Genomic DNA, 12,591 nt, shown 5'->3' on the forward strand with positions numbered 1-12,591 from the left:
GTTCTTCTGGATGGGACCTGAGAGAACCCAGAATCCACTGGTTTTTTAGACTCCAGTATGGGGAACCTGATAGAATACAAAGTGGTTGACAGGTAGCCCCTAGGTAATATGGATATATGTGTAGATTCATACAAATTATATTTTCTACAGACAGCAGACACAGTACACAGACAGTAGACAAAAAGACTAAACAAATTAAGGCCCTGCCTGTCCCTAACTATTGTGGTAAATCTAGAGAAGTGACCCTATTATTATTATTATTATTATCATCATCATCATCATCATCATCATCATCATCATCATCATCAACAACAACAACAACAACAACTCAACTTAGGAGAAGCCCTTCCCCATGTGGGCTTAGGGTATCGTACAACATAAAAACGTAACAAGTACAATAAAATCACATAAAAGTCATAAAATCAACAATCCAGCACCACAATCATTTAAGGAGAGGAACAACAAAAAACATTTCCACGAACTCCATTCACGCTGGACTCAAAGAAAGGAAGGAAGGATGGCGAAGGGAAGGGAAGAGAAAAGAAAATAGGAAGGGGTGGGAATAAGGTGGAATACCACTGCTGTCCTCAATCACAGGCCTGGCAGAATACTGCCAAATATACGTTTATCAAGGTAACACAATCAGTGCATTTACAGGGAACTATCCCCTGCTTACCAAAACTCTCCTACGGCTCCCCAAAACCTTTTTTGGGTTCTTGCTTCCACATTCAAAGCATAGTTGGAAGGGGAGCATCAGAGAGAGTAGAAGTGTGAACATTTCTGAAAATTTTGGAAGACATGGGAGGGGAAGGGTTTTGTTTTTTATTTCTTGGAAAACTAGAATTTGGAGGGGGGGAATGCAATACTTTCTTAGCAAGTTCACGCATATTTTCCAGCTGTAAAATGATATACAATTATGTATGGTGGCATGTAAAATGGCACTGTGTGTCTTATTAGGAAATCCGAAAGTAGTTTTCTATAAGCACAGCTGTGAAGATGACCAGAACCACCGAGAGAGCACTGTAAACTGATGCAGCCCTGCCTACTTCAGCACACCCCTCCTGAAAGGTAGGAAAACATGGAAGTTGAAAATGGGGTGGGGGGACCCACAATTTCAATAGTAAACAAAACTGTATTATTTGGACAGAGAACGGTCACAAAACTAACAGCACATTTACTTATCAAGTTTATCCTGTAACAGTGAATTTGTTCATAATCTTTGTACATTTTATAGTATATTAAGTGTAGACAAAGTTAAGTCACACTTAAACATGTCTTTGGAAAATATGTTGTGCATGCAGCCAGTATACAGAAGAACTACCTTATGGTGTATTAGACTGTTCATTTTTTTAAATAACAATTTACAATATTCTGAGTGAGTAAAATCTGGTTTTAAGAATTATCCTACTCACTCCATAAAAGAATAGGCATCTCATTTGATTTTTTACCCCCTGTGTTCCGCTCCCTTCCTGCAAGAGTCACCTCATCCCTAAATTTGCCTGACAATACAAACACAGGATGTGCTTTCCTCTTAACATGGTGCTGGATGTTGTAGAAACTGCTCGTATTTCAGCCGCTTTTATATGAAAAACTCAGCCTTCACCCTTCTTCACAGCAATGTTGCAATGACCATCAAAAACTGCTACTTTATTATTATTTTTTAAAGCAAGCATTTGAAAACTCAAACTCTAGGGACATTCTTCCAGGATTGGGGTGAGAAGTTCTAGGGACACAAACCAAACAAGGAGGGAGGAGGGCTATTCAGAAAAACAGGAGATATCTGCAGGAGGCACAACTTGCCAGAACAGAGGAAGCAAACACAAAGGTCCTGATCCAGCTAAAATTGGTTGCAAGTAAATCTCAGTCTTGTGGCTTACAGGCAGGTTGGAAGGAAAATATCTACATACCCAGGAGCCAAGAAGAAGTTCTATATGAGCTACACAGAAATCACGTCCTATGTGAATTGGACAGCCCTTCCTTATTTGGTTTTGATCTTTTAAAAGCTTTTCCCTACACAAACACAGAGAGATACACACAAAAGATCTGGCAACTTGGCTTTGGTATCTCAGGAAGAGAAATTCTGTGCCAAAAGCCTGAAGTATGTTTATGATACAATAACAGATTAAAGGGTTTTGGGAGGTACGGTTGATGTGTAATTTACTAGCCATTTCAAGGTATCAGGAAAAATAAGGCCCCCAAGCTTTCAAATTGGTGCCCTACATCCAGTGGTACAACTAGCCAAATATTCACAGGTGACAAGTACCTGAAAATCCCAACAACTTCAATTGGCACATATGATACTTAACACCTCTGAATTTTTTCACCGCAGATTTATGTACACGCCCAATATAGTTTTTAATTGCACAGCTTTTAACAGTTGGTTTGGAACATGTTGTCATCGATTGCTAAATATACGGTCATTTAATTTGGAGCCCTAAGTGGGATATTTTTAAGAACACCTATAAAATTCATAACTATGTTTGTTGAAATAAGGAGAAGAGTATTCATAGAAAGGCTGGGATGGGGAGAAATATTTGCTGTCATTACTCACAAGAAGCTTGTGCAATTAGACTTGAGAATGTTATATCTGAGATGGCAGAGTTTCCATCTGTTATCAAGGAATTCAGCATTTCTGTCATGAAAATACAACTTTTTCACTGCCGCTGTCAAAAGCTTTTTTAATAGATGACCACCATGTAAGACCTAGACTCCAACTGCAGACATAGGGCAACCTGTACCACTTAATTCCCTTATTCATGGACACCATCTGTCAAGAAAAAGGGGTCCTACCTAATTTCTCCTCAACATAATAGTTTTTCAAGTACAAAGGGTTCTCATAAAGAATTCAATTGTAAAGGGCTCACATTTATAATCTAAAGTTGCTATTATCTTGAAACTGGTTTACCGCCAGTCTGTTGTAGCACTGGACTACAATTTGGGAGATCCAAGTTCCATGAAGAGTTTTGAGTAGGCCTGGATCAGTCACTTTCTCTCAGCCTAACCTACCTCACAGAGTTCTTGCGAGGATAAAATGCAGGTGGGTAAAGAACAAAGTACCCTGCCCTTCTTTGGAAGGTATTGTGATATAAATATACTATATGAACAATGACCACTTTGCCATCAGGCTGCAGTAGTGGAAGGGGAAATATTTTCTAAGGGAATGTTCTTTTACCACAATCTCAATTCTTTATCCATATTAGCCACTTGCTAATGAGCTAGTATGGTGTAGTGGTTAAGAGCAGGTGGACTCCTAGCTGGTGAACCAGGTTTATTTCCCTACTCATATGCAATGGAAGCCCACTGCTTTGGGGTGATCTTGGGGCCATTAGTCAAGTTTTTTTCTCAGAGAACTCTCTCAGGAGACCTGCTACTTCTACAGGAGGTGCCTGTTGTGAGGAGAGGAAGGGAAGGAGTTTGTAAGCCCCTCTGAGACTTATTATGGTGGAGAGAAGCAGGGTATAAATCAAACCTCTTCTTTTTGCCTGACACACCCTTCCCTTAGTGTGTCTTCTCTTTCCAGTCCTGTAGTTACTCTTAACCCACAATGAGCTACGAGTATCCCAAACTGCCACTCGAGGGGGGGGGGGTTCTGCCATCAAAACCCCAAACTGCCATCGGGGGGGGGGTTCTGCCATCACCGGGGGGGGGGGGTTCTGCCATCAAAAGTCATAACTGACATGGTGACCTCAAGAGGATGTTTTCAAGGCAGGAGACATTCAGAGGCGGTTTGCCATTGCCTGCCTCCACATCACACCCCTAGTATTCCTCGGATGTCTCCCTTCCAAATACTAGCTACAGTTGATCCTGCTTAGCTTCCAAAATCTGACAAGATCAGGCCAGTCAGGGTAACCACACTGTATTACCATTTCTATGGCTGGGCAAGATAAAAGCCTGCATTCAAAAGAACAGAGGAAGAGTAGTATACATGGTGCTTTGCTGAGTAACAGAAGTCAAACAAATTCCTTGCTCTGCAAAGCTTATAGTTAGTTCCAGTGTACTGAAAGACAAAGAAAGAAGGAAACAAAGTCAACTGGTGATAGATGTGTACACATATACAAGCTAATTTTGTACATGTTTTTTCAGAAAGTTGTTTTAATGGGACTTTTGTGAGACTGTGTAAGATTTCACTTCAGGAAGAAGTAGGTTTTTAAGAGGGTTCTGAAGGCAAAGAAAAAGAAACCCCTAAAAGAAGCCATCTCATCTACATAGATCAAATTCACAGAGAATTGCTGAAATCACAGATAATTTTAATCAACAAGTGATTAAAAGGTGGACTCTGCTGCCGGAGGATGTAGTGATGGTTATGAACATAGAGCATTAAAAGGAATTAGATTAATGGAGTTTGGGTTGGTCAGGGACCACTAGCAATGGCAACTAAAAAAATGTTCACTTTCAGAGGCAGAACCAGAGGGTAAACCAAGGAAGGCCTTGCACTCTATACCCTGACCTAGATAACTGGTTGGCCACTGTGTAAATCAGGATGCTAAACTATATAGACCACCGCCAGAAAGTTGTTTCCTACAATTATGCTACCGCACATATACAAATCATAAAACTGAAGCACTTCCAAAATAGGTAATGCTTCCTTAGACATCCAAATAGGTAATGCTTCTTAAGACACACAAATGCCTTGGGACGAATTTGAGAGAACAAAAGTGTGTGTGTGTGTGTGTGTGTGTGTGTGTGTGTGTGCACACACACCTTTCCTGAATTGCAGCTGAATATTCAGATCTGTAACTGTGGTTTCTTCGCCTTGACATATTCCTTTATTATTACTTTTCCGTTCAGTACTGAAAAGCAGTAGTGCTCAGGGGAAAAGAACAGCTTAACAAGTCAACTTAGAAGGTCTTCTTGGAAAGGAAAGGACTACTGAGGATGACTGTAGAGTCAAATGACCAGAGGAAAAGTAAAGACTGAACAAGATCTAAGCAGAATTATACCCTTCCAGTGGGCTTAGAAGGCTGTCAACTCTGTTTAGAACTGCTCTAAAAGACCATACTTTGGTCATATCTCTCATACATTTCTACATACTTTTCTGTCATTTAGATGAAAGGAGAAAAAATTGGCCCAAGTTCCAAAGTGGGAACTGTTTCAAGTTATTTTAAAACTTACTCTATTTCTTTGCTATGCTGAGTTTTAAGAAGCACAGGAATCCGAGGTTAACAAGATTTATTTGCTTAAAAAGCAAGGGGACACTGAGCTCTTTCTTCGCTTCTCGCATGGGCTTCACAGCTAAGTGACTCCTGTGTTACTTAAGGATTGTACAAAATACAGAAGCGGCAAAGTCTTGGAAAAATAGTTGATTCTCCTCCAGAAATTTAGAATGAACATGGAGAGACCGTGAAACCCAAGAATGCCATCGGTCAAATACGACTGGGGCTGAAACTCTTGCTTCTGGAACATGGTTTCTGTATTAAAACAGATATTTCACTGTAAAAGGTTTTTCTAAAAAAAAAAAAAGGAAAAAAGAAACCAGCACACCTCCTCCACTTTAGAACAGCTTCCACAGGATTTGTTAAAATGTCAACACTGTTCAGCTAAAACAGCATGGAGGAAGCTGGTACCAAACTTTGGCCAAGGAAGAACACTCTGGCTCTTTCTTCCAAAGCCAGAAATATTATACACAGCACTTCTGGGAAAACAGAATCGTTTTCCTTTTAAGTTATGTTTCAACAGGAGGGTGGAGGGGGGATTCATAACTCTAATTGGATTTCTGCATCATCTTCTTCCAGTCTCACAGGTTTCAAATATTTTGTTAGGCTTCAAGAGATCACAAAATGTAATTTTGAATTCTTTGAAAACGGCTCATCTGTGTTGCTTCTCGCTAGCAGATTTATTTTTTCAAAGCAAGGAAAAGAAAAGAAGAGAGTTTGGACAGCACGTGGAATACGTTTATGCAAAATTGTTAGTTGAACACCAACATTTAACTTGGAATTGCTTTAGAACAAGACAGCGCTGTGCAAGATAAGAAAAGGAAACTTGGGGAACGGGGCTGGGGGGGAAACCTATTTATCGAGCAGATACAGATGATACAGATAAGGAGACATCAAAGGAACCTGTGTTAAGACAAATGCTACTGAGTAGGGCGCCCCATATCCAGGTATTCCAACATTATACCATATCAACATTAGTCCATAAATATCTCCTTGGTGCCATGGTACCGCCTGTCCTCGGTTTCAGCTCTTGAATCATGCTGAGATAGACTAAAAATACGTTACATACTTTGCCCTGTAAACGATATCATAATTTCTGCTTTGGATGTTGTTTTATCAACAATGAACGTTGTCATGGGTGATAGAATCCTACCCTCAGGAAAAAAAGAAAAGGCAAGGAAAATCCTCGGCTTTGGAGTTGGCGTTCGAAACCATCTGTCTGCTTTTGAACCCTAGAGTTTATTTTGGGGGGGGGGGAACAGGTAGAAGTGAGTAAACAGAGCGCATCGTTTTCTTTGCATTTTTTGTCAAACAAAAGGAGCTGCAACTCAAACATATGACACAGGGAGGGGACTTTGAAAGAAGATGAACTATATACACGGAAATAGGGAAAGGGATTTTCTCCCTTCAAGAAACCCTCTTCACATTTATTGTTGAAGGCTTTCACGGCCGGAATCACTGGCGTGCTGTGTGGTTTCCGGGCTGTATGGCCGTGCTCTAGCAGCATTCTCTCCTGACGTTTCACCTGCAACTGTGGCTGGCATCTTCAGAGGATCTGATAGTAGGAAAGCAAGTTGCTTTCCTACTATCAGATCCTCTGAAGATGCCAGCCACAGTTGCAGGTGAAACGTCAGGAGAGAATGCTGCTAGAACACGGCCATACAGTCCGGAAACCACATAGCACCCCGCCTCTTCAGATTCCTTCCCCCATTCATGAAAACCTTATAACATATTTATTTTTCAAAAACATGAGGACTAGAAGTTTGATTTTTTTTTTCAGAAATGAAGTCTAGTTTTCAGGATTTTACAGAAACTACCATGTAATTGTAGGTTCCATAAATGTTGCTATCAGTGCCACAGTGTTTCGAAGAATAATATAAGCTGGTATCTGGCTCTCTTTTCTGAGGAGTTTTCTGTCTGATTCTGCAAGGAGGTGGAATGGCAAAGGTAACAAGGAATGGGTCCACTTAACAGTATCTAAGCAATTTCTGAGGAGGGAGCTACAAATGGACGTATCCGAAAGAGAAAAGGCAGATTTTGCAGAACGAAGACCAAATATTTAATCAATACTGCTAGCCACCGAGGTGGAGCTGTGAAGCACCTAACTGAAATCTCACCTCAGCCAAGAGGTCACTGGGTGGCCTTGGACAAATCACTGTAACTGCGGCTTCAGCACCATTCTGACATCTCTAATATGGGCAGAGAACCTGACAGGGATGCTGTCAGGATGACAGGAAAAACATGTGTGGTGCACTATGGGTGCTCAGGACAAGGACTATATATAAATATTCAGAACTGTTGTTTCCCCTCTGCTTTCAAAAATAGGTTTTACATAGTGAGGTATGAAGTTCAGCCCTTGGAAGTACACTTGGACCGCACAGCAACTAGATTTCTGTATCCACGCCGAGTCTTAAAAAATCTCTGGTTCCTCTACCTTGTACCTTGGATGGGAAGAATAAAATATGAGAATCCCAAACACCCTGCCCCACCCATAGATTTGCAACAGCAGCAAATTATCTGGCTCTCTTAGGGTTCCCAATTTCATCCAGAGAAATTCCTGGAGATTGGGGGGGGGCAGTGCCTTAAGAGGGGGGACTCTGGGGAAGGATTTCGCCCAGGTTCTATGGTATACCATAGAGTTTGCCCTATGACACTGCCATGTCTGTAGCCTGGAGATCAACTGTAGTTGCAGCAGACCTCTGCGCCTGCACCTGGATATTGGCAACCCTGGCCTTCACCTGTCCAGCAAACTTGCATACACCTCAGTTATTCAGCGTTGTTATTCTGTTAGACCCCACCCCCGTCTTAAAAAAGGAGAACGTTTTAATTCACAGGGTGGGGTTATGTTTTCTGAGTTGAATGAGAAGGCAATATTCGGGTCCATTAAACAATAAAATTGTGTGTGTACACAAGCACTTGTGCAAACAGACCAGTCAAACGGTAAGTTTTAGGGTATTCAGGTGAAAAGGACATTTATTCTGTGGACAAATGGTCATCATCGTCCTCCATTTTTAAAGTTGTAAGAACACTATTCTCTTCAGGCTTTACCGTCTTTACTGCCTCTCAAAACCTGCTTCTCTTCCCCTACTTCAAACGTTTTCTCTCTTACTGCTCCTTATCTTTACCACACAATATTCACTTGATTATCTCTCTCTTTTTAAAATGTCTTAAGACTTATTTCAGCTGCTCTGCGTCTAATTGCTTTCAGGCCCCCCTTTCTTTTTAGCTTTTCGTTTTACTTCAGTCTAAATTAAGGACTGTAAACCCACGGAGCTGGATCTATTTTTGGGTGTGCTATACAGCAAAAAAAAACAGAAACGAAAACAACCCATACTTTTGCTCAAACAGACATTATTATGGTGTGCGCTGTGCCCAGGCCATGCTTATGAAACCATCCAAAATAATAGCTTCCTGCAACAGACAGTGTGCACCGTTTCCTTACTGTGGCCAAGCATCTAGAATGGCTCGCAAACATTGGGAGCTCCAAGATGTGAGGAACTGTTTTTGAAATTATTTCAGGGATCATTTTGTGCACTGACTTACACATGCCCTGAAGTTTATTCCAAATTACTCAGATGGGAGAAGAGGGCTACTGACTAGGCCTATGTATCCTTCCTATAACTGATCCAATGAGAAGATGCTCTAGAACAGGGGTGTCCAATTCGGGCACTTCAGATGTTCATGGACTACAATTCCCATCAGCCCCTGCTGTCATGGCCAATACATGAACATCTGAAGCACCAGAGTTGGACACTTCTCTACAACATAACTAGGACATCTGTACACTACAGAAAATGACTGTCTGTATTAGAAACGGTTGCTTGCTCATTAACCATCTTCTTGTTGACAAGCCCCGAAACCCAGCTTGAAAATGGTGGCTCAAGAGAAGCAAAAAAACCATTTATTCCTCAAGTCATGACAAACAGACAAATAGCATGGGCCAGAACAGTCCTCCACACAAGTCCTAAGATGGACAAGTCCCCTCACATCGCTGTCTTCTGTAGTTCCATCTGATATTCCTTCTACAATCTCTCCTCCCTGCCTATGTTTTAAGTATCTTTGCATATGTATTTTAGCTTTGGTTTTAATTTTTAAATATTTCTTTCAGAAGCCTTGCTTTAAGTGCTGGCTGCCTCGGTGGCTCTGACTGGGCAGAAGGACAGAAGATAAATCTTCTGAACAAATGAAATCATCCGGCTGACCTATTAAGGAAATCCCAGTAATTATGGGTGTGGATCCACTGAAGCATGTGGATGGGCAGATTTCAGTCCAGAGAGGGACTTCCTAACCTTTCCTCCTTCTGCTACAGCCCTTAAAGCTCCTCCCCATGTTGTTCTAGGGTCCTCTTTAGAGTTGCCAACTCACCATGGGAAATTTCTGGAGATTCAGGAGAGGAGTCGGGAAAGGGTGGAGTTTGGGGAGGGAACTAAGCAGGAACTGATCTCAGGGGAACAAGTCAGATCAGTTGCAATTCTGGAGGATCTCCAGGGCCCATTGCGAGGTTGGCAATCCCTTCCCCAGGAGCAACATGCGGAGATTTTTGCTTGCAAGAGGGTCAGGGAGGACTGACGGAGTTGAGGGCATATGTTCTGTGGCCAAATCACTGAAATGCTGGTGGATTCAAGCCATGCTGAAAAGTACAACCTTGCTGGAGAACTCGGCTTATCCCTCCTTGCCTTTCCAACTACCTTGTTCAGGTTTTTAACACACTTTTAAAAAAGCACACAGTGCATTTTTATACAACTCTTGTTTTTCAGCTCTTAGCCACTTTGGTGACCCAACTTCTATGCCTTCTTCCTGTTTATCGCAGAATATGCTTCCCCAATCAAATATTCCTTGAGGATTCTACACTGCTCCCCCTATTCCATCAAGCAGTAAAAGCCCCAGATTACCAAATGGCGTGCCAACTCTTCCCAGCATCACATTAAGAGCAGAGGCAAACCTCTCCTCCAGACATGCAAACAAAAGGGACTTTCAAATTTTTTAAAAAAGAGGATCTGCAATAAATCCACACCATCTGGCGTGTATATTTATATGTCCTGGATAGCGGGAGAGGGTTTCCTTGCGTATGGCATAGGTTATACAACTTCTCAGCTGTGTTGCTCGGTTGCTTACAATTTAAGCTTCGAAGATAGCACTTCGAGGCTCAGAGCTCGCCCCCCACCCTAAACAAAACCTTGTTTGTGTAGTTAAGCTTGGAGAGTCTCATTTATAAACACAGTAAAAACTAAAGACCTGCTTTGCTCAAGGCCAGAAAAAAAAATCAAGATCCCTTTCCACAAAAACAACTGATTTTTGAAGACTTTTGATTGGAGAACGACAAATATATTTAATACAGTGCTTCTCTAAGCTGTGCAGCCGGGCCCACAAGCAGACCCCTACTCTCTCTGAGATGTCAGCAGGAGGCAAGCAGAAAGGGGTGAGACATTAGAAGAGGCTTTGGGAGGCTCAACAACAAATGAAGCATTTGACCCTGCAGAAATGTGCAAAACAGCTATGAAATGCAACCACTGGTCCTGGAACACTAAATACTGAATGCAGAAAATAAAATACATATTTGTCCAGTGAGGAAAGAGGGAGCAGTGTGAAATTACTGTACAAACAGGTCCCCAAAATACAGTATGCTTAACAACTCTGAAAATCACCAAAGGAATAGGAAAACTGCCCCGGAAATTCTAAAGGCTCCAGTATTATCTAAACAAGCATTTACCAAACTACACACTGTGAGAAATAAATACAAGACAGACTCCTGTGATTCGAAAGCACTCAACCACAGAGAAGGGCAGCTACTGAATCTGGCCAAAGTTTTGCTGCTCTGGTCCTTCTGAGGGGTATCTGGTGGCTAATGTGGAGGCTAGCACAGCAGAAAGGTACAAACAGCTGCTCCTGGGAGGAGACATTCTGTTGCATCTCTGTATGAGTTCATACGGTTGCCCGTAAGAAGGCACACCCATATCAGAGGCGTAGCGGGGGATTCTTCCAGATGTAAGAGAGATGGGTGCCTTCAATTTTGAATAAGAAAAGAACTAGTATATGCTTCAGCTAGCTGAACACTTCCAGTCTCTCTTCAAGGGGAGGGTGCCCATTATCAAGTAAACAGTCCCGGACACTTTGATGCAGAATATAACTCTGCCAGCAAGACAAGATCCCAATTGTCCAAAAAAACAACAACCACCCAACCTTCAAAACTAGACACGGCGAAGAATCCTCTAAGCAAATAATGGAAAGTGTTAATTGCTGGCAATTCCCGTGAATCAAAGGCTACGTTTGTTGTTTTGTAAGGCCTCTGGAAGGAGCTGTGTTTACAGCTCCGAAGAGCCTTCCTTATCAGGCATCAAATATCCTGAAACTGAAGCTTACTTAATCCCTCTCCGAGAGCAAGTGACAGCTTTTCAGGAGACATATTAGGCATTTAATTAAAAACAAAATGTTGTTGGGTTAAGGGGGCCCTGGCTGAAGCTGGCAACACTGAATTAATGTTGGCAAATACGAGAAAATGATATACATGAACAGCTCTGGATAAGCCTTCCGTAGCCCTCCCACTCCAAAAACAACAAAACCGGTTTCTAAGACAAGTAACTGAATACAAATGGGATGGAAGAACACACAGGCACAGGTCTAATGCTGAATTCTTGGGGTCTGCTTTGTTCCCCAGACAGCAGATCAGGAACCTGTGGGGCATGTTGATAGTATCAACTGATCCTCCAACCCCCTTTGTGAGGAACTTAAATCCATATTAAGGAGGATGCAGCAAATGGTAACAGCTTCTGAGTTTCAGAAATGCGACATGCAAACTCTCCTGAGCACATCATTTTTATGAGGTTGCACATAAAATAAACAATAGATAACTCATTACAGAGGGAAAACTCTTGTGTTGCATTTTCCTTAAGAGTGGAACTGTGCCACTCACACTGATTAAAGCTGATGAGTCCACATTTTTTTAAAATTATGGACCACATCTGCCAAATTGGTCATCTTTAATCTAATTTACCACCACGTGTGGTCATTCACAGGGAAAACTTGGGGGGGGGGCAAGTCTCATTCAAACTGAAGAAGAAGAGTTTGGATTTATACTCCACTTTTCTCAACCATAACGAATCTCAAAGCAGCTTACAAACTTCTCTGCCTTCTTCTCCCAACAGACACCTTGTGAGGTAGGCAGGGCTGGGAGAATTCAGAGAGAATGACTAGTCCAAGGTCATTCAGTAGGTTTCATGTGAGGGAGTGGGGAAACAAACCTAGTTCACCCGATGAGGAGCCACTGCTCCTAACCAGGACACCACACTGCTGCACAAGGGTTGTGTTCCCCATTTTCCTGCCAAAACACGTGGTGCTGCTGCCTAGAAGCTTTTCAACATTTTGCGTTCAGGTCTACTGAGTTATCTGCCAGCGAGACCATTTTAGTGTTTGATCAATTTTTGATTCCTATAATTCTGTG

General features: G+C 41.9%; 1 protein-coding gene across 1 annotated transcript in view; it reads right to left on the bottom strand.

Moving 5' to 3' along the window:
• The window catches only part of KLF5 (Kruppel like factor 5), a 33,489-nt gene that overhangs the window by 6,090 nt on the left and 14,808 nt on the right, over positions 1-12,591 (bottom strand). The window lies entirely within an intron of this gene.

Source organism: Sphaerodactylus townsendi, linkage group LG04 (genome assembly GCF_021028975.2).
Source record: "Sphaerodactylus townsendi isolate TG3544 linkage group LG04, MPM_Stown_v2.3, whole genome shotgun sequence".
In the NCBI taxonomy this organism is placed as follows: Eukaryota; Metazoa; Chordata; class Lepidosauria; order Squamata; family Sphaerodactylidae; genus Sphaerodactylus; species Sphaerodactylus townsendi.